Source organism: Amblyomma mixtum, chromosome 2 (genome assembly GCF_055824585.1).
Source record: "Amblyomma mixtum isolate Tamu chromosome 2, ASM5582458v1, whole genome shotgun sequence".
NCBI lineage: Eukaryota > Metazoa > Arthropoda > Arachnida > Ixodida > Ixodidae > Amblyomma > Amblyomma mixtum.
Window position 1 is genome coordinate 230309497 of NC_143013.1, and position 20094 is coordinate 230329590.

At 49.9% G+C, this 20094-nt stretch overlaps 1 protein-coding gene across 2 annotated transcripts in view; it reads right to left on the minus strand.

Moving 5' to 3' along the window:
- Rabex-5 (Rabaptin-5-associated exchange factor for Rab5) overlaps positions 1 to 20094 on the minus strand; it is a 94035-nt gene that overhangs the window by 65787 nt on the left and 8154 nt on the right. Inside the window, exon 1 of one of the 2 annotated variants that reach the window (XM_089573302.1) lies at positions 3722 to 3775. The exons of the other annotated variant lie outside the window; for it this stretch is intronic. The gene's annotated coding sequence lies outside the window, so the exon portion shown is untranslated. Of the gene's footprint in view, positions 1 to 3721; positions 3776 to 20094 lie in introns of those variants that run through there. 2 annotated transcript variants of the gene reach the window in all.

The following is a 20094-nucleotide window of genomic DNA, read 5'->3' on the forward strand; positions in this document are numbered from 1 at the left end:
GAGGTGAGGGTTAAATAACTCGCCTGTGTTCCACGCAACGTGAGAATTAAGCCTACCCGCTGCGTCAACCCTTGATACAGGAAGCCACATCAAGTCCATGGTTGTGGGCAGATCGGCCGCTTTCGTACGCATAGTGGTTTCCTGCAACGCCGCAGGTGTCCTGGCAGCCATTGAAAAAGTACTTATGACGTTTGGTGTAACGAGTTGTAACGAAGAGATGCTAGATTATGAGAGGGGATTCGAGTGAGATGCCGAATATGCGCTGTCATGCATGCATGATATCAATAGCAAAGTGTGTAGCAACAGGATGTTTCCGGGCGGAGTTAACAGTTGCTGCGATAGATGCACATTTCAGCCGTCCAAGGCACGTACGCTCGTACCATCTGTTCTGATGCAGTGATACAGGCCTTGTTCTCTTTAACTTGCCGATGCCGCTTCCAGGAGTTATCAGAGGCAACTGCGGACAAGACCTGCGGACCTCCCGTTCCGGGGGCACTTTCACGTATACATCTCGCTGTCACCATGCACCGTAAGATTCCAAGCGTCTTTATTCCAAAATTCATGACGTCGATAGCTCTCAGGTGACTATTTAGTTTCCATCTGTGCTTCCAGCTTGAAGAATAGTTAAAGCGGAGGAAGCCGGCGGGTTGTCCGCAATCGCTTTGAACGGTCGAACTTGGTTATAACTATGCTTGTTGGGCGTTGTATGCGACGTGAGCTGTAATGGGATCACTGGACGGGTCCGGGGTCTGCCACAGAGCCCGGACCCAGCCAGACCCGGGCCGGGTAGCGCAAGTTTTTACCGAGCCCGGGTATATAGAGCCCGGACGCTTCAAAAAAGCTATATACCGAGGGCTCCCAGCCTCTTGTGACCTCACTCCTATAATATAACTCCTTACATCGCATTTATAGCTTGCGAGCCTATAAAGTAGGCCCGGCGAGTGCTCTTGCCTTAATAACTCTATCAAATACGTAACACTTTCTCGCTTGTTGCTTTAACACTACATGTATTCTGCTTGTTCGATCTACCAGGGCAGCATTCGCACTCGTTCGCCTGTCGCGAAGGCTGCGCGGCTGTTTCGGCCGAAAATCGGACTAAAGTCGCTAAAGCGCTCAGCGACACGTCGGAAATGACGCGAAGGTTAATTGTTCGACATCCGGCGTCTTATTGACGACAATATCCACACCGACAATTCTCCTTCCTAAAAAGAACATTCGAGAAGACGACCGGCATGTCGTGCGAACGCATCGGTATAGTGTCGAGCGTCTGCTAAGTCTCAAGTCACAGCCGGTCGCACTTCATTCGCGTCTGGCTAGTGCCAATACACTCTGACATTTCTCTGCGCTCGCTGGTGTGTCATCGGCCTATGCGTATGTATATACCTCTACGAATACGCCGCGTCTTTTAGCGTGTACATTGCCCCGAACTCGATGAAAGAACTCCCATTAATAACCGAGAGTGCCCGCGCGTTTTTCAGAATTTTCAGAATGAATCAGAGGTTGTTTACCGCCCTCCACATATTCGAAGACGGCTGCTTCCGTGCCGCGCCATTCGGCTCGATCGCCGCGAATAATAAGAGAGGCTAAATTCTTCAGAGCACGGGCATTCCTCCTACACGGATGCTGTCAAAGGTCAGTTTAGTCATGTATCAATCGTTGACGCCTGTAAAGAAAGGAAGACATCTTCTGGAGATGGAAGCTCGGCTAGAATACGTACAGCTGAAAAACGTTCAAGGGGTTTTTGACATTTCATTTTTTCCCTCTGTGCTCTTTGGTCGGCGTTCCTTCACTGACTAACATCAGCGTGAACTTTGCGGTTGAGGCGAGCTAAAAAATGGTAATAGGCAAACGCGGCGGATCAGTGCTCTTGACACTTGCGTCGCGGATGCTTCCCTTAGGGGCGGCGCCACCGTATACGTTCGTGCTAAATATTAAATGCAACACGCCAGTGAGTCTACACACTGTGGTTCGCACCTCATGGCGCCTGAATGTGGAGTTAACACTAAACATGCGGGGACACTGCGGAAGCAATGCACTTCTGATCGGGAGGTTAATGTGCGACATTTTCAGCACCGACTGGCTGGCACTTCCGCGCAGAGGAATGAGTACGGCACGCAAATAAACCTACGTTCCGCAGTTTGCACATGGAAAGCACACTCGGCTCATCTACAGCCGCTGCTTGTTCCCGTTCAGCAAGATGGCATCGTGGCAGAAATAAAACATCATTGACGGGTTGCTAGCCCGTGACGTCACAGGAGCCATGACGGAGCACCATAGCTTCCACAGTGCATAGGTGGGAGGAGGTGGTGACAAGGAGATCAGACAAATGCGCAGGTTTTCGCCGTGCCTCAAACATGGCGACCACCGTAATGACGTCATTGGGAGCCGTTTGTCGGCGCGCGAAAATAACTGGCAGCATCTCGGGTACGAAGCCACTGACGTGAGAGAGTGCCTTGGGAGGCGCCCTGCCGTTCAAGTTCCGGAGATCATTGGCAGAAAGCATGATGCAGAAGCAAAAGCAGTGGTCGGAGGAGGAAGTTCTCGCATGATGCAAGGCCCCCTACCTGTAAGCGCCCATTCCGCTTGTGCCCACACACTCATGACTACGCGTCTCAAAGCGCCTCCGAGCGAATCTCGGAGGCGCTGCAGGCGCGTTGCGGGCGCCTCCCCCCCCACCACCTCTTTCTTGCTGCGGGCGCAGGATGAGTTTGTGATAACTATAGCCACTCTGGTGCTATCTGCGGAGACAAAGACCCACTGCTTCAACAAGCGTTGAAATCTGTTTTAAGAGAATAATTTCGCACTTCTGAGCCCCAGTATCGTTCTCTCTCTCTATTTTTTAATGCGACAGCATGCCATTTCTAGAATTATTCGACGCTTTTCAAAAAATTACAGACCATCAATGCAATTGATGCGACAGGGTATGAGTTAGCATTAGTGCAGCAGCCGCTGCCGCTGACGGGTGCGGGGAGGTGGCGTGATCCAGTCCGTCATTCACAGTGTGACATGCCGTACACCCGTTCCGCTCTCCCCCATCCACCACCAGACGTCTGCCCCCCCCCCCTCTCTCTCTTCGTATTTCTCTCCCACTCTTCTGATTCGGACGGACAGGGCAGGGTAGTCTTTGTAATTTAATTTATTTTACTATGTAAGTTTTGGAACTCGTGAGCTTGCGCTGAACATGCGAAAGAAGGTTCGACATAAGATGTATTTAATTTCCGAAATTTCACGGATTACTCTTTTTCCTCCCAAGTCATTTCCAGGCATCGCCACTTGGAACGTAGATTACATGAAAACATATCCGCGAAGATTCGGGAACTTACTTTCTAACTTTCCATCTCGTACCCGATGGCGCATATGCGTCGGACAGAAACGAGAACGCCGCCTATCAGAGATATTCATGTGACGTCTCGGGCACCATTTTGTGGCGCAGGGCGCAGCTTCAGCACTGCAGACCAGAGCAGGTGGCGATAAACCGATTAGGTATGCTTCCAGCCTTTCGCCGCGCTACATGCACAATATGTAGCCGCCACTGTTTCGTCGGTGCATATACCATATATACGAAGAGACGCGCAATATTTGGCTTTCTTTAGGTCCAGCAGTAGCGAGCGGCTAGTGCGACTCACGTATCCACGCAAAGGATGTGGAGGAATTTGCATTCACCAACTGCTTACACATCAACTTCGCCCTGTGCATTCCTGCAGTAAAGAGAAGTGCTTGCCTTTGAATCCGAAGCTTTACAGAATCAACTTCATGCGCTGGATGCTGGGCGGATCTGTTAAAAAAAAAAACAGTCAAAGGCCAGCAAGGAGGAAAACAACAACAGAAAATACAGATATGTCCTCCATCACGCAAATGCTACACCATTATTATTTCTCTTGCAGCCTCAACCTGCTCGCTCATTCCTGAGACCCTATTAATCATGAGGTGCGTCACTCAACCCAATCTGGATGGAGCGGGATGGTTGCGACACATCGCTGCGCCAGGCAAGCATCTGTATTATCTAGAACGAAAACTAAATACAAACGTTGGCACGCAGGAGGGGATGTCAAGCGTGGCTTTTAGTTGACGTCACCGCATCGGTACGGGACGGTTATGGGAGCTGTGCCAGACGCAGGGTTTTATAAGCACACGCACCTGGCGGCATGCTTAGGCTGGCAACTAGTTCTGTAATAACTGCTAGGGGCCGTACTCTGTAACAACCCATTTCGTTTTTCATTTATTTTGGCCGTGGCGTAGATGTGATGAAACCAAGGGGAGGTAGGAAAGCGAACGGCTAATCACAGGCAATCCGTTTGACTGTTACAGCTAAACCATGTAAATCTACTGTTAACTAAACCATAAGCGACAGTTCTCCTTGGAATTTAACCACAAGTTAAACCGGAGCAAAGCTTGTAGCTTAAGAATTGGTTAGCTTATTCGCACGGATAGCACTTGCAACCTAACCTGCCTGCCCTCAGTTCCCAACGGCCGACGCCTGACTGTGTGCACTGGTCTTGGTGGAGACGAGACAGAAGCGTCACAGGGAGGCGCCATATATTGTTCCCGAAAATGCTGCCAGCCTGCAGAACCTGACAGCATAACGACAAGATGCGGGTTTATGGGCGTTTAACGTCCCTGTTCCCGAATCTCAGAAAACACAAGGGACAAAGGCTTGGGAGAGTTCTGGAGGCAACTAATGCTGCAGATGGGTGGTTTGACAAGCAGTCGGAAGAATTCTAATTGCAGGAGAGATCTCGCAAGTGCACTAGCATCCTGGAGGAATGTGTAGAACAGTGTAGAAGTTTCAGCTTCCTAGCTCATTTTTTGCTGAATAAGCCCCAATACTTATCAGCATCCCCTCGTAACTGCACAGGTTATTTCTTCTATGCATCACATGTCCGACCAATAATACATGAAGTAAATTGAATTTCAGCCCAAACCTGACCCTATGCAATGCCCTAATATTCTCCCCGCAGCGCTGACGTTGACGATTGATTATCCTCAGACTGCCACGTGAATAGACGCTTTCTGCTTCTTCGTTTTGAGTCTTGTCGCGGAAGTGCGAAGGAAACCTTATCCTATAAGCATTGAATCAAGGATGACCGCTGCCTTCGATTTGAACAGGAAGTTCCGAATCTCCTTTCTGCGTAGAAACACATTCCAAAGCCTTGGAACATGGACAGGCAACGCGCCCAGTCGAAGGTAATGAGGGTGTTGTGTAACCGCCGATATATAGGCTTAACCTCTGTTAATTCTTACAACATTTGACAAAATCAACACTAAACATTAGCGAATTCGCTAATGGATTAATTTGACTGTATTTTCTCTGGAATAAGATTGCGCATTGTACATACTTAAGCAGGGACGATCTGAATGAATGCACGTTAATTATTTCAATGATGCGAAAGCACGTGGCAGCCGTTTGAAGAGCAAGAGAAAAAAATGTGTTGCCTCGTATAGCTGCAAAACATTTGCTCGAAAAGCGGAGCTGTTGCCATCCTTCGGTTCTTATACGCTGCACAGAAGAGGCAGCAGCTACAGCATTCGCTCGTGGCCGCCAATGCAACAGTTAAGCCACATGCCCCAACCGACGGTGAAACAAACTGAAAATCATATGAAGTGACGTAGGCTCTTAATGGGCAGCTCATGGAGCACAATGTTATACCTGCCCCATACATCGGTGATCGATGCACGATGCACGCCACCAAAAGCGGCACGTGCAGAGCAGCAAGTGGCGCTGCAGACTTTTTTGCAGGAACAGGCAGGAGAGGCACGGCTGCGCGAGATGTAGAGCGCGCTGATCTAAATGTGCACTGGCAAGGCCGACACGTGTGTCTGTTGTCAGGCCAGATGCCACGTGCCTGGCAGCAGTGTTGTAGGCGTTACTGAAAAAAAAGTAACTAAATACGTTACTCATTACACTAAAAAAAAAAGGAACGCGTTACCGCCCTACGTTACCTACAAAAAAAAAGGTAACGCGTTAGCGTTACCGTTACCGAAAAAACGTATCGCACGTTACTTTGCCGTTACTCCATGGCCATAAATTTTAATCAGTCCGTCTTCGCTGTAAGAACTCAAGATAACAATTTTATAAAGCTCATAATTCATATAATTCCAACTTCACAAAGAAAATATAGCTGAACTCAAAAAATTTACAGTAATTCTGGTGTGCTTCTGCTTGCAAAATTACGCGGCAATTGTGTAGCAATAAAGAAATGCTTAAATGTCATAGTTCCGGAAAAAATATATTGCGCATATAAACAATTTTTTTTTACTTGAACCTCCATAATTATCGCAAAAATGCGAGTGTTTACGTCAAGGTGTTCAAGTTCAGTTTCGCTCGCTTAGGAACTCAATAACCAGAAACGTAGCCGCAGTTGCAGATAGAAAAAAGCCGGTTGACTGCAATCCCCTTTTCTGTGCTGTACCATTGTACTCTTCCGACGGCTCTCTTGGGGCCATCTTGAGGTAAACTGGCGACATTCCTGAGTTTACTCAGAAGAGGGAACTGCTTCCACCAAGAATGCGAGTGTCGCCTGGGTACGAGACCTTTTGGTTGGAAAACAAGCTTACGCAGAAACTGACTTATAGATTTCTGCAAATGGTCCATTGGTGGCTCGGCATGCGTCCACACTTTAGGGAGTTGTGTGTGAGTGGTTTGGGGTTGAAGACAAATGTGTGACTGCGTGTTCGTGCTTTTTTTTTAGTTGAGTGCGTCGTCAAGGGCAGGTGTTTTTTGGCATGCATGCGAGCCGCAACAAAGGTAGTCGAGAACACCGGTAGGTTTTGTTTATTTGCAACATCATTTTCGGCGTTTATTTTTTTGAAAGAGGGGCGGAGGAGGACAATTGAAATAAAAAGTAACTAGTAACGTGACACCTAACGTTACCGAAAAATGTTAATGTAAGTACGTTACCCGTTACAGTTCCGAAATGGTAACGAGTGCGTTACTAAGTTACAGAAAAAAGTAACGCGTTACCGGTAACTCCGTTCCTTGTAACGCGTTACCGACAACACTGCCTGACAGGTTGGGTGGCTTCAGTGGTAGAGTAGGCGGTGATTGTGGGCGTCGCACACTCTGAACAAAAAGGGAGTAAAAAGGGTGTAGGTTGTCCTCTAGCGCACTACCCTTTATAGAAAGTAGTGTGCTATAAAGGGGAGATTACGCCATTTATACACCCACATAGGCGTATTCGTGTTTGGAGAGCAGGGTCTCCGAGGGTTTATTCCAGGTCACTGTTTTCAGCCGCAGCACCTGCAGACGGATCTTCTAGAGACAGCCTTCCTCTCATTATTACTCATGTTATGGTCTTCTCTGCACGAGTGCGTGTGCGTGTGTGAGCGTATGCGCGCGTGCGTGTGTGTGTGCGTTGCGTGTGTGCTTGTGTGGCGTCTTTTCGCAGCTGCAACCATAACTGGATCAGTTGTAACGCCGTATATAGAGAAGCGCCGCTGCCAGAGCTTCGCCGTTTTCACTGGCACCGTGCTGGTCGAACGGAATATTCGTACGATAAATCGATTTTCGTGCCATACTCTTCTCTCAAACACCTTTCTCGTACTTGTAATTGCATTCGTATTCGAATCTCGGTAAGAAAATTTAGTTGGCAATGAATTCCGTTCATTCACTATTCGATTCATATTCGATTCAGTTGTTGGCTATAAGCTGTAATATTGATCTGCGTTTATAATGTCATGCGTCTTAATATTGTAACGGAAAATATGGCGACAGGTCGCTAACCGGCAGAATACAGCAAGCAGCCAGCCAGCCAGCGCGAGACACTTCAACGTCTTCGAATAAAGTCACTGGAGCTCTTCGAAGACACTTCAGCGCCACCTGAGAACACCAGGTGGCATTACTCCCCCTCCCAAAAAAAGAAAAACATAAAAGCGGGGTTGCAGTACGGGCAGTGGATAGAGAAAAAAAAAACAGCACAAGCACATAAAAATGTACAAGGGAGGTGGGCGAAGGAGTCCCACGGGAAAACTAGCGGAACACTGAGCGTACTATCCATTACCGCGTGAAGTAGGGTTTCATGCGGACAACGTGCACAACCTCAGAGCGGGGTGGACGACGCTGAGGCTGCACAGTCCCGTCAGGAAGAACTTCATAGGTCACTTCGGTGACGCGGCGCAAAACTCGGTACGGTCCAAAGTAACGGCACATCAGTTTTTCAGACAAGCCTGGGCGGCGTACCGGGGTCCACACCCAAACTTGGTTACCCGGATGGTATTCGACGTGCCGATGACGGAGGTTGTAGCGGCGCGCATCCGTGCTCTGCTGCCGCTGAATGTGAATACGGGCAAGTTGGCGTGCTTCCTCGGCGCGCTGAGCGAACTGCTCGGCGTCTGGCGTGAGTGGGTGGTCATCAGTGCAGCATGGAAGCATTGCATCCAGCATCGTCTGAACGTCACGTCCGTAGACCAGACGAAATGGTGTAAATCGGGTCGTCTCCTGGGTGGCCGTGTTGTAAGCGTATGTGACGTACGGGAGAATCTCGTCCCAGGTTTTGTGCTGCGAGTCTATGTACATTGCGATCATGTCGGCGATCGTTCTGTTGAGTCTCTCTGTGAGCCCGTTCGTCTGTGGGTGATAGGCAGTGGTTTTGCGATGGTTCGTGTGACTGAGCTCGAACACGTCGCGCATGAGCTGTGCCGTAAACGCCGTACCTCGATCAGTGATTACGTGGGACGGTGCGCCATGACGCAGCACGATTTGTTGCATAAAAAAATGGCTGAGGCTTAACTTGGTTAAGCCTGGAGAATGCGAAGCATCATCGTGTCGCGTAATTTGGAGGCGCACAACCACAGCGACGGCGCTAGGTGGGCCCCCGTTTCTCCACTGTCGTGACGTCATCGTGTCACATGGTGTGACGTCACGTATCACGTGATTTGGAGGCGCACAACCACAGCGACGGCGCGAGGTGGGCCCCCGTTTCTCCACTGTCGTGACGTCATCATGTCACGTGGTGTGACGTCATGTATCACGTGATTTGGAGGCGCACAACCACAGCGACGGCGCGAGGTGGGCCCCCGTTTCTCCACTGTCGTGACGTCATCGTGTCACGTGGTGTGACGTCATGTATCACGTGATTTGGAGGCGCATAACCACGGTGAAGGGCTGAAGTGGTAGCTAAAGTAGTATGCTTCGCATAAAACTGGGCGATCTCAGATGACGTACCGCGCTGCACCGCCTTAGTTTCCGCATACCTTGTTAAATAGTCGGTCGCGACTATGATCCATTTATGACCGGCCGATGACACAGGGAATGGGCCCAGAAGATCGATGCCGACTTGATCAAAAGGCGTCCGGGGCGCTTCAATAGGTTGGAGCAAACCCGTTGGCTTGAGAGGAGGCGCCTTACGACGTTGGCAATCGCGGCAGCCTCTGACGTAACGCTGGACGGCGTGAGAAAATTTGGGCCAATAATACGCCTGGCGCACGCGTGCAAGTGTGCGGGCAAAGCCCAAGTGGCCGGAGGTCGGCTCATCGTGACAAGCAAGAAGGATATCGGCGCGGAGATCTGCCGGAACGACGAGGAGGTGCGCTCGGTCAACAGTGCTGGAGTTTTTCTTAAACAAAATGCCGTTCCGGAGACGGAAGGCCGGCAGGTTTCTAGAAAATTGTCGGGGTATGACAGAAGCTCGGCCCTCCAGATAATCAATGATAGGTCGCAGGTCTGGGTCAGCTCGCTGTCGGGTCATTAGGTCTAAGTCGCTGACAACTCCAACAAAACCACTCTCGTCCTTTATGCTATCATCCGCTAACCCGACGGGTGCGCGAGAGAGTGCGTCAGCGTCTTCGTGCGTCTGGCCAGATTTGTGCACAATGGTGTAGTCGAATTCTTGGAGGCGGAGGCTCCATCGGGCTAGGGCCCCGATGGGTCGCGAAGATTGGCAAGCCAGCACAACGAATGGTGGTCGGTAACTACTTTGAACGGGCGGCCGTAGAGGTACGGACGAAATTTCATGGTTGCCCACACAACCGCAAGGCATCCTTTTTCTGTGGTCGAATAGTTTGTTTCAGCGCGAGAAAGCGTGCGGCTTGCATACGCGATGACCCTTTCCACGCCACCTTGGTGTTGGACGAGTACGGCGCCGAGGCCGACGTTGCTCGCGTCGGTGTGGACTTCGGTTTCAGCCTCTTCATCAAAGTGCGCAAGAACAGGGGTTGTTAGCAGTCGTCTGCGCAGCTCGGCAAAAGCCTCCTGCTGCTCGGCAGTCCAGACGAACTGTGTATCATTGCGCGTGGGGTGGTACAGGGGTGCGGCAATCTTTGAAAAGTCGGCGATGAAGCGGCGGTAATATGCGCACAGACCCAAAAAACGTTGCACACTTTTCTTTGTAGCAGGAACAGGAAAGTTGGCGACGGCAGCAGTTTTCTCGGGGTCGGGCTTAACGCCATCGGCACTCACGAGGTGACCGAGAAACTTCAACTCTTTGTACCCAAAGTGGCACTTCTCTGGCTTTAGCGTTAAGTCGGCCGATCGGAGGGCATCTAATACTGTCCTCAGGCGTTCAAGGTGTTCGGCAAAGGTTTCGGAAAATACGACGACATCATCGAGATAAACCAAACAAGTTTGCCATTTTAGTCCAGCGAGAACGGTATCCATCATCCACTGGAAAGTTGCCGGCGCTGAACATAGCCCAAAAGGTAGCACTTTAAATTCGTACAGTCCGTCGGGTGTCACGAACGCCGTTTTTTTCGCGGTCCCGCTCGTCGACCTCTATCTGCAAGTACCCACTCTTTAAATCAATGGAGGAGAAGTACTGGGCGCGTCGAAGTCTGTCGAGCGAGTCGTCGATACGAGGCAGCGGGTAGACGTCTTTTTTAGTGATGTTGTTCAGTTTTCGATAATCCACGCAGCAGCGGAGTGTCCCATCCTTTTTCTTCACCAGCACGACAGGTGAAGACCAGGGGCTGCTGGAAGGTTGAATGATTCCATCTGAAAGCATCTCCTTCACCTGCGTTTGGATCGCCTCACGCTCCTTCGGTGAGATACGGTACGGCTGCTGATGGATGGGGCGGGCATCGTCGGGCGTAATGATGCGGTGCTTGAGAAGAGCCATTTGCAGGACTTTCGACGAAGAAGCGAAACAGGTAGCGTATTCGAGTAGGAGGGCACGTAGTTCTCGCTGTTGAGTCACCGAAAGGTCCGGGCTGATGTCAAGGGATGGGCGCACAGGTCTAACAGTTTCGAACGCGAAACATTCTGAAACCTCCGCTAAGGGGTCGGCGAATGCGATGGCAGTAGCACGAAAAAGGTGCCGGGGCTCGTTAGAGAAGTTAGTCACCAGGAGCTCAGAGCAGTCGTCGCGGAGATGGATGAGACTTCGCGCTGAGCAGATGCCGTGGGTGAGCAAAAGGGACAGGTTGCCCTCTGCGACCGCTGTCCCTTCACGTAGTCCGTCGCAGTGACACTCACAAAAACACTGGCGCGTGGCGGAATCCAAACGCTCTCGGCGGATATTCGAAGGGCGGCGCGGCGTGGACAGTCCTCGGAGTAAACATCAGTTTTCTCGGTAGAAAATGTGACAGTGCGCTTTCGGAGGTCAATAATAGCTCCATACTCTCGGAGAAAATCAACGCCAAGGATACAATCACGGGAGCAGTCAGGTAGAACTAGGCAGCTGACAACAAAAGTGGAGCTGCGAATTTGGACTCTTGCTGTGCATAGGCCAAGCGGAGTCACGACATGTCCGCCAGCCGTGCGAATCTGCGTGCCGGACCATGGCGTCATTACTTTTTTAAGAAGCGCCGCTAGCTTTCCGCTTAAAATCGAGAAATCAGCGCCAGTGTCCACCAAAGCACTAACCTTATAGCCATCGAGAGGCACGGGTATATCCAACGAGAATCGATCTCCGAGTTCAGGTACTGCAGTCGTTGCCTTTAAATCGCGGTCGGTCGCTGTTCGCGTTGTCGGGGGGTCTTGTTCGCGTCGATTGCCAGCGGCCTCGCCCCCTGAGGTCGCTCTCTTTAGTTTCCCCGGCGGGGACTTGGCGAGTGTCTCTGCGCCATCCAGGAGGAGCTTTGGGGCTATGGCGAAGGTCGGCGTGGTGATGGAGACCGAGACTGCCGCTGGGGAATAGTCGCCACGCGCTGCTGGGCTACGTAGTCCTCGATCTCCCGGGGTCGTTGACCTCTTGGTGGACGGGGCATGTCGATAGGGAACCCCTGCAGCCCAAGCTGTCGATACGGGCACTGGCGATACAGATGACCGGGTTCCCCGCAGTGAAAGCAGAGACGCCGATCTGGAGCACGCCACAGGTCCGTCTTCCGCTGGGGCGATCGTCGATTGTCGATGCAGTACGTGTCGGGGTGTGCGGAAAACAGCGAGCCTTGACTGGAAGGAGGAAACTGCGCCGAAGAGGGCGCAGGACGTTGCAAGGCTTCAGCATACGTTGGACGACGGCACTCCGTGGGTAAAGGCGGCGGGTCAACGGACGGGAACGAAGGTTCCCAGCACCTCTACCAAAATATCTAACGGAAAATAGGGCGACAGGTCGCTAACCGGCAGAATACAGCAAGCAGCCAGCCAGCCAGCGCGAGACACTTCAACGTCTTCGAAGACACTTCAGCGCCACCTGAGAACACCAGGTGGCAATATCTAGCTGTGTGAAAACATAAATTGATGGTATTTGTTTTTGTTCTTCTTATGTTTTGTGACTGCATTTTTTTTTTGGAGGAAAATGTATTTCTCCATCCTTATGCGTTTGATGTGTAACCCGGGGTGAGGCCTCGTCAGGAAGTATGCGATTAGCTTCCCTTTGCCTCATTCTGTGGGCGTGTACTGTGTTTCATGTCCGAATAAACTGAAACTGAATTGGGTTTTCAAACCGTAATTTTCGCACACTCCTAAGAGTAAGGAATGTGAGGTGTATTGTATCCTTATGTTTCCAGAAATGCAGTGCGCAAAGCGTAGTGATACGTTGCGGTTTTGTCTTTGAGTGCGCTGCGTAAGGCGATCTGTTGAACGAAGCAGTTAGGAGCGGATGTCGGGTTGGGGGGAGCCCAGAAGAATCTCCTCGGGTAAACCACACGTGGACGAACAATTTGGGTATACGCAAAAGGAAATTAAATCACCAGATTCAAGGTGTTCATGCATGTATGCGTAGGCTGGGCACTTTTGGCTGACTCTGTGTGCGTGGGTTTCGATGAGGAGTCGTGCGAGCGGACCGGCTCACGACATTTCGCCTCAAGGGAGAGGCGATGCAGTTGCATATGTTGGTGAACTTCTGCGGTCATCTTCTGATATATCTTCTTATTCTTGTACCCTCATAGCGCAAACCTGTTCGGGTTTTGAAACAAAACTTGAGAAACAATATTGGTTGGTTTCAGTATTTCTCAATTTTTGACTCTTGATTAGATCTCCAATTCCTTCTTGTCTCTCTCTCTCTCTATCTCTCTGTCTTCTGTGCACATGTGATGCCCTTGACGAGGGCATGTACTAAAAAAAATGCTGTCGAAATCACTGCACATGTTCAAACGCAAAATGTGCTCACCAACGGGCAGCCTCTGCCGACGACAACCGGCCGGCCACAACAGTCAGCCACTCAGAACGGCATTTAAAGGCAAATGCAAAGGCAAAAGCAGCAAAGGCGGCCGGTTGCGTGCCGACAGCGCTCAGACGTATAGGTCAGCCGAGGAAATCCCAGCATGTGTCCCGCCCTCGTGTTACGCGGAGGTGATCGACTGCCATTACCGCTCCACGAGCGGCGAATGTCAGCACAAGACGAACAATCACTATGCGACGAAATAGTAGCACAGCTAGATTTTCTAAGCACGAGCATCCGTAAAGCACCTATATTTACGGCCTATGTGCCGTCATGCATCTGCGTCCCGTAAGCCTGCTACTTTCGCGAGAAGCAGAAAACGCTCAAAATCGGTGGTGACCGCGAAATCCGAAGCGAATTCCGCCGCCTCTTCACTTCATGTACAGTTTTTGTCAAAAGTAACCAGGCTGCATTGTTTTGCTTCTCAGCCGTATATTTAAACTGTTATGCCAGCCCTCAAGCTCTAAATCTCTGTATGGTAAGGAGAACCCCTGTCCTCTCCTTCAAAGAACTTTTCGACCTTAAGAAAGGCCGTAAAGGCTCTACTATACAAATGAGAAGCAAACCATGCAGCCTGGTTACTTTTGACAAAGGCTGTACCATTGAAAACAGCAGCCAGTATTACCCTGGGGTCCTAGAACCCTAACTATTAGGTGGATAATGTCACCCTATTCTATAAAACTGTCTATTAAAACGTTTTAGAATAAGGGGAACCCTATCGGTTAGGGGGATAGGGTTCTAAAACTTCCTATTCTCCCAGAAACATCTTGCAGCGCGTAATGTGACGTCACAGCGAGCACTGGAGCCGCTGCAGCCGTGCGAGAGAGTGCTGGCTCTCCTCTGAGGAGGCCATTGTGGACGTCGCAACGTCGCACATGCTCCTGCACCTTCCATTCACCTTCCATTCTTCCCTCTCTCTACATACGCCTTTCGCACCGCTTCCCCCCTCTGCATAAATGTTGCCATCCGTCAAGAGTGGAGGAACTGCATAATAAAGGTATTTATCTCTCGACCCATGCGTCCTTCTTTCAGGGCTTCTATTAAAAGAGTAAGCTTCAAAGGCTAGATGCTCCTTCATGACGCCTGTATGCACTGGCTCGCCAGTAAAATTCAGAAGGATAAGATCACAGACACTGCAGAGAAGCGATCTGACACTAAACTTTTCCATGACTTTTCGCTCCCTGCTTTTGCTCACTTTCGAAATCTTTCAGTGCAAAAAATTTGTGTGTGTGTGCATGTACACGTGCGTGTGTGCGCGTGCGCGCGCGTGTGTGTGGGCGCGCGTGCGTGTGTGCGCGCGCGCATTGCATGACATTTTGGATGCGTTCGCGCTTCCCACGTGGCGTGAATTTTAGCTGTTTGCCTTAAGAAGGGTGTCTCTATAGTAGGATACAACATAAAAAATAAAAGCTGTTGCTAACACTGGGCCAGGATCCGCGGCGTCCTGTATTACTCCTCTAGCCAATCATAAGAGTAAACAAAATCGGGTTTTTAATGTTTGACTTTATTAAACGAGCCATGCATCAAAATTCTACAGCTTGTAATTTTTTCCCTGTGATTATATTTCATGTTTAGTTATTAAGAAAAGTTGTAACTACGGACTACTTTTCTATCGTGGAGGAATTCTGTGCAGCGGTCCTGAATGTGGGAGGGGGGAGCCTCATTGCAGACTTAAGTTGTTTCCGACTATAGCTGCGAAGTGTATGTTCATTGAAAAAGACTTGGTTCGATCTGTACCCCTAAAAAGTTAATTATCCAATTTGCTCCATGTTCCCAGGCGTTCTGAACTTTTTCCTCCGCTTGAACTTTGGTGGTGGCCATGTGCACGACGCTCCTCTTGATTTCCCGTTATTGTGACAAATCTTGAGGTCGAGCTGTGACTACGCAGCGCTAAGTTTGTTCCCACCAATCAGAGGAGTAGTATCCGGATAAATGCTAGTTGCAATGGATTAGAGTTTAAATAGCTTAACAGCTGCACCACTGCGCCAATAGCGTTACGAGTTCTCCCCGCGATCTATGATTTCGAATGAGGGTAGTGACATCATAAACACTACGTGACCACCTGTGGACCAATCATAGGGCACCGTCAAATTTAAAAATCTGAAGACACCAAACTTTGAAAGTTGGCCCATTCCCCAGAATTTCAAGTACCCCCAAAATTTGGGAATTAGGTCCACCCCAGAAAATGGATTAAAGTGGGTTAGTGGGTGGATTAAGGTAGATAAGTTGGTAGGATTAGCATAATCCCACATGATAATCCGACTGAAGGTACTCTAACATTCTATAAGGTGATGACTAATGCATAGTATATAAGGGTAACAGAACCGGTTTCAACCGGAGTTCTGGCGGGAAAATCATAAGAACATAAGGCACTTATTGTAGACGCCATAGCAAGCTAAGTGCTATCACATTTTTTTTTCTTTAAGAATATCGTTAAGAAGCCCCTCCTCCCCCCTCCACCAAGTTCTTTTTTTTTTTTTGTGCAGATCCCAGAGGCTAGGCTACAGCGTCATTAACTTTAAAACGGTGGCAACTCGACCTTTTCGGTTAAAGACGTCCAGTTTTGAATCGACTGGCGAGAAGATTTTTAACTCCAGTTTTCTTATCGACAATTGCCTATTTTACTGCCGGACAAACGTGTACGTGGCCAGAAAAAGCCAGAGAATCAATTCTTACTGACAGCAAAAAAGTGGATGGAGTTATCCTCAGCGTCCATTCAAGCGCCCCCACATATGCACTGCTTCCGTGAACTCTTAACATAATAGGTTTGGTTTGGTTTATGGGGTTTAACGTCCCAAAGCGACTGAGACTATGAGAGACGCCGTAGTGGAGGGCTCCGGAAATTTCGACAACCTGGGGTTCTTTAACGTGCACCGACATCGCACAGTACACGGGCCTCTAGAATTTCTCCTCCAAAGAAATTCAACCGCCGCGGCCGGGATCAAACCCGCGTCTTTCGGGTCAGCAGCCGAGCGCCATAAACACTCAGCCACCGCGGCGGCTTCTTAACAGAAAAGGAGTAAAAATGGAGTAAAGTTGTCCTCCAGCAACCTCCTTTTTTAACAGGGAGTGGCTTAGAGGAAAACTCCCTTTTCACACCCATATAGGCGTATTCGTGTTTAGAGTGACTGAGATAACGTGATAACATGCCGATATGGCTATTCTGTGTAGCGTGCTGCTGCCACGTGCCCAAAGATCACCGGGTGTGTTATCGTGTTTGATCATGTGACGTTCGACGCCCTTTCCCACTCGACTATATATGTAACCTGTTCTTGTCCGCTGTTTTTTCAATAAACGTTTGCCTCCGGCTGTGATGCGTGCTATGCGAACATTACACTGACTCTTGGGCGAAAGCGGCGTCCGCGATCCCGTTCCACCCTTTGCACATTCCTGTTTACTGTAGTGGCAGCCTTTACGGTAACGCCTCCTGACAGCCAGCCGTACCTCTGCGTACGATGTACACGGACTGTTTCCATTCCGCTGTTTCTCCAGACTACGTGATTCCAACTACTATGGATGCCGCCATTAATGAAACTGGAACTCTACAGACACGGTTCCTGCAACGTTTTTGGGATACGGGTGCTGAGAAACACAAGAGAATGATCTTCGAATAGATTTTGACGCTTGTTGTAGAACTGAGTCGTTGTTTATGTATCTTTTTATAGAAACAGCGCTGCCTGTTCTGTAACAGCGTCCATACAGTAGTAGGGTTGGCGGAACTTTCCGCGCTTTGTTCCCCCTGCTTCTCCCTTGACTTTCCGGTGTGCAATCGTCACTCCCGACGCCCAAGCCGGGTGAATGCAGGCCCTGGCCCGACAAGATGCTTGTCTACTTTATGTAGAGCACGCTCTACATCACGGTGATGGAGTGGTTCGGCCGGATGTAGTACGTATCTTTTTTATGCCTCTTAGAGTTGCGGCTCGTGCAGGTAGCAGTGCTACCCGCCAGGCCTGACAAACGACAAGCGCACGTGTGTTCCGTATATAGTTCATCCGCTGCGAAGGAGGGCGCCTCTCCACAAGGCCGTCGTGGGGAGTGCACAGGTTCCGGTTCCCCTTACGGTCTTTGCGCGAATGCATGGGTGCGTGCGAGGAAGCCTTGTTGCTTCTGATTCAAACGTGGTGTCTGCGATAGGGATGCTTCCCAGCTGCCGCGGTGTTCCACGGGACATTCAACGGGCAAGAGAGAAGGTTTGAAGCGACCGACCTCGGCATTCGATCGGGAATAACGACGCTACACCGTAAGCCGAAAACTGGTAAAATAGGAATAATTGCCGGACTAACTCCTTGCAGGGAAAAGGACTAAGCCGTACACCTCTTTTAAACCTTCCGATATATATTTTCTCTGAACTTATATATGCGTCACATGCATGTAGGACCCGTTGCCATTAGATTATTTACAGATTTTTTTTTCTTGGGGGGGGGGGATCGGGCGATACTTTTCGGTCTCAAATTCGGGTACAAGTCTGGTTGCTCAGCAAAAATATAAATGGCTCCGTTTTTTTTTTGTGTGGGTGGAGTGGGGTCAATTGTTTGCAGCAGAAGACGAATTACTTTAGGGCTTGTTTTTATACGGCATGCTCTCTCTGCTTCATCCACTCTTCTCCTCCCTTCTATGTGTTTTCTTTTTACCTCTCTGCCAACCTTTTTAAATAAATCAGTCTTCAAGAAAAACAGAACGTGTGCGCATCGCCCTTTTAGACTCGATCCAGCGTGTGCTTCGCCGTCGCCCGAACGAGTCTCAGCGCAGTCCAGTTGTCAATACGAGCGGCTCAGCCATTACGTCGTATCTGCCCTAAAGAGAAGATTACAAACGTTTCACTACAATGTTTTCATTGGACAACCATCACAACCGGCACTGCATCGTAGCATTGTGTCTGCTACGATGAACATACCGTGTTACCGTTACCGTGACCGGAGTACCGGGGACCGCCCACCGTCAGTGCACACGCGCTGATTGGTCCCGATATGGGAGGCGTGCGTGCAGCTGCTGGGTACCTAGCGCCATCTGGCGCCAACGAGGCGATCTGCGCATGCGCACTAGAGGTGGGCGGACTCCCGGTATTCCGGTAGCGCTAACGGTAACACGGTACACGGCATGCTAAAGGTGTCTATAGTTATGTAATTACTTGAGTATAATACTGGTTAGTGCTCTTACCGTGTCTCGTGGAAGACGGAGGGATGGAATAATGAGGCTTCGATCTCGGGTCCCGGCCAAGAACACGTTAAATTGAAGTACAGATCGGCATGCACGGCTGGAAGCGTTTAAAAACAGCAATTCGAGAGTCGTCTCAAAAAGCGACACCACTTTTACCACGCACGTTCTTTCTTAGGCCAAGGATCGCGATGGCGGCACCACTTGCTAAGCTCGATAACGAAAAACAAAAAAAAAAAACAGAAAACAAACAGCTCTTCAACGCGCTCAACTCTGTGGTGGGAAATGCGTATTCCACGTTTGCCCTTTTCCCCTTGTTCGCGAGACTCGCTCTGACGTTGCAGCCGGTTTGGGCTTTCCCGCTTTTTTTTTAATTTTAACCTTTAATTGCGAAGTGCATCTGCCGATGTGCGCCGTTGCCCATGCACGTGACGTTGTTTTCTGTGGCCTTGCTTCTGGGAGCGTCACATGAATGTGGCTCGTTGTGACTGTTTTTTCCTGGTCATTTATACGCGGCCGAAATAGGCAGGTGCGTATATATCGCTGGTTCCCCGGACATACACCGTATTGACACGAACATGGCTCGAAGCTATTGTGGGACTAACCTCCAAAGAGCTTAGATGTTTAAAAAAAAAAATAAGTCATTGCCGGAAAGCTCATTGCCGCCATGTGTGGAATCCATATTTTTTGGAGCCATACACGAGGAAAACCAAGTTTCCGTTTCTGTTCACGCATCTTCGACCCATACGCGTCCGGATCCGTATCGCTTAGCAGCCTATAGCTTAGAACGACACTTTCCCTGGGGTGTACCACCCGTGGGAAGCCTGTCTTTGCCATAGAACATTACTCACAGTTCCCGCGGGTTCGATCCCGGCTGCGGCGGCTGAATTTCGATGGAGGCGAAATTCTAGAGGTTTGTGTGCTGTGCGATGTCAGTGCACGTTGAAGAGCCCCAGGTGGTCGAAATTTCCGGAGCCCTTCACTACGGCGTCTCTCATAGCCTCAGTCGCTTTGGGACGTTAAACCCCAATAAACCAATAAACCAACTACTCACAGTTCCGGGCATCCCATCTTAAACTTATAACCTCCAACTGTCGCACATTCTTCGAAAAAGTCAAGCCAACACACTCCTCACACCGCCAGAAGCTGTACTAGTACCTCTGCTAATTCCACTTCAACCGCTCTTGACCCTCTCCATTTTTGTCCATCGCCATCGAATCTTCACACTTCCCCAAACTTCGTCCTTCATTCTGGCCTTGCTAGCTGCCGCCACCTCAAGCTATCGACGGCGTATGTTCTCAGGGACTCGGGAGCATTTTGTAGCGAAAGCTACATTGGCCACGAACTTGCGATTTCACTGCGGCTGTGCTCCGAGGAGGCACAGAGACCGACCTTGAGCCGTTGCCTA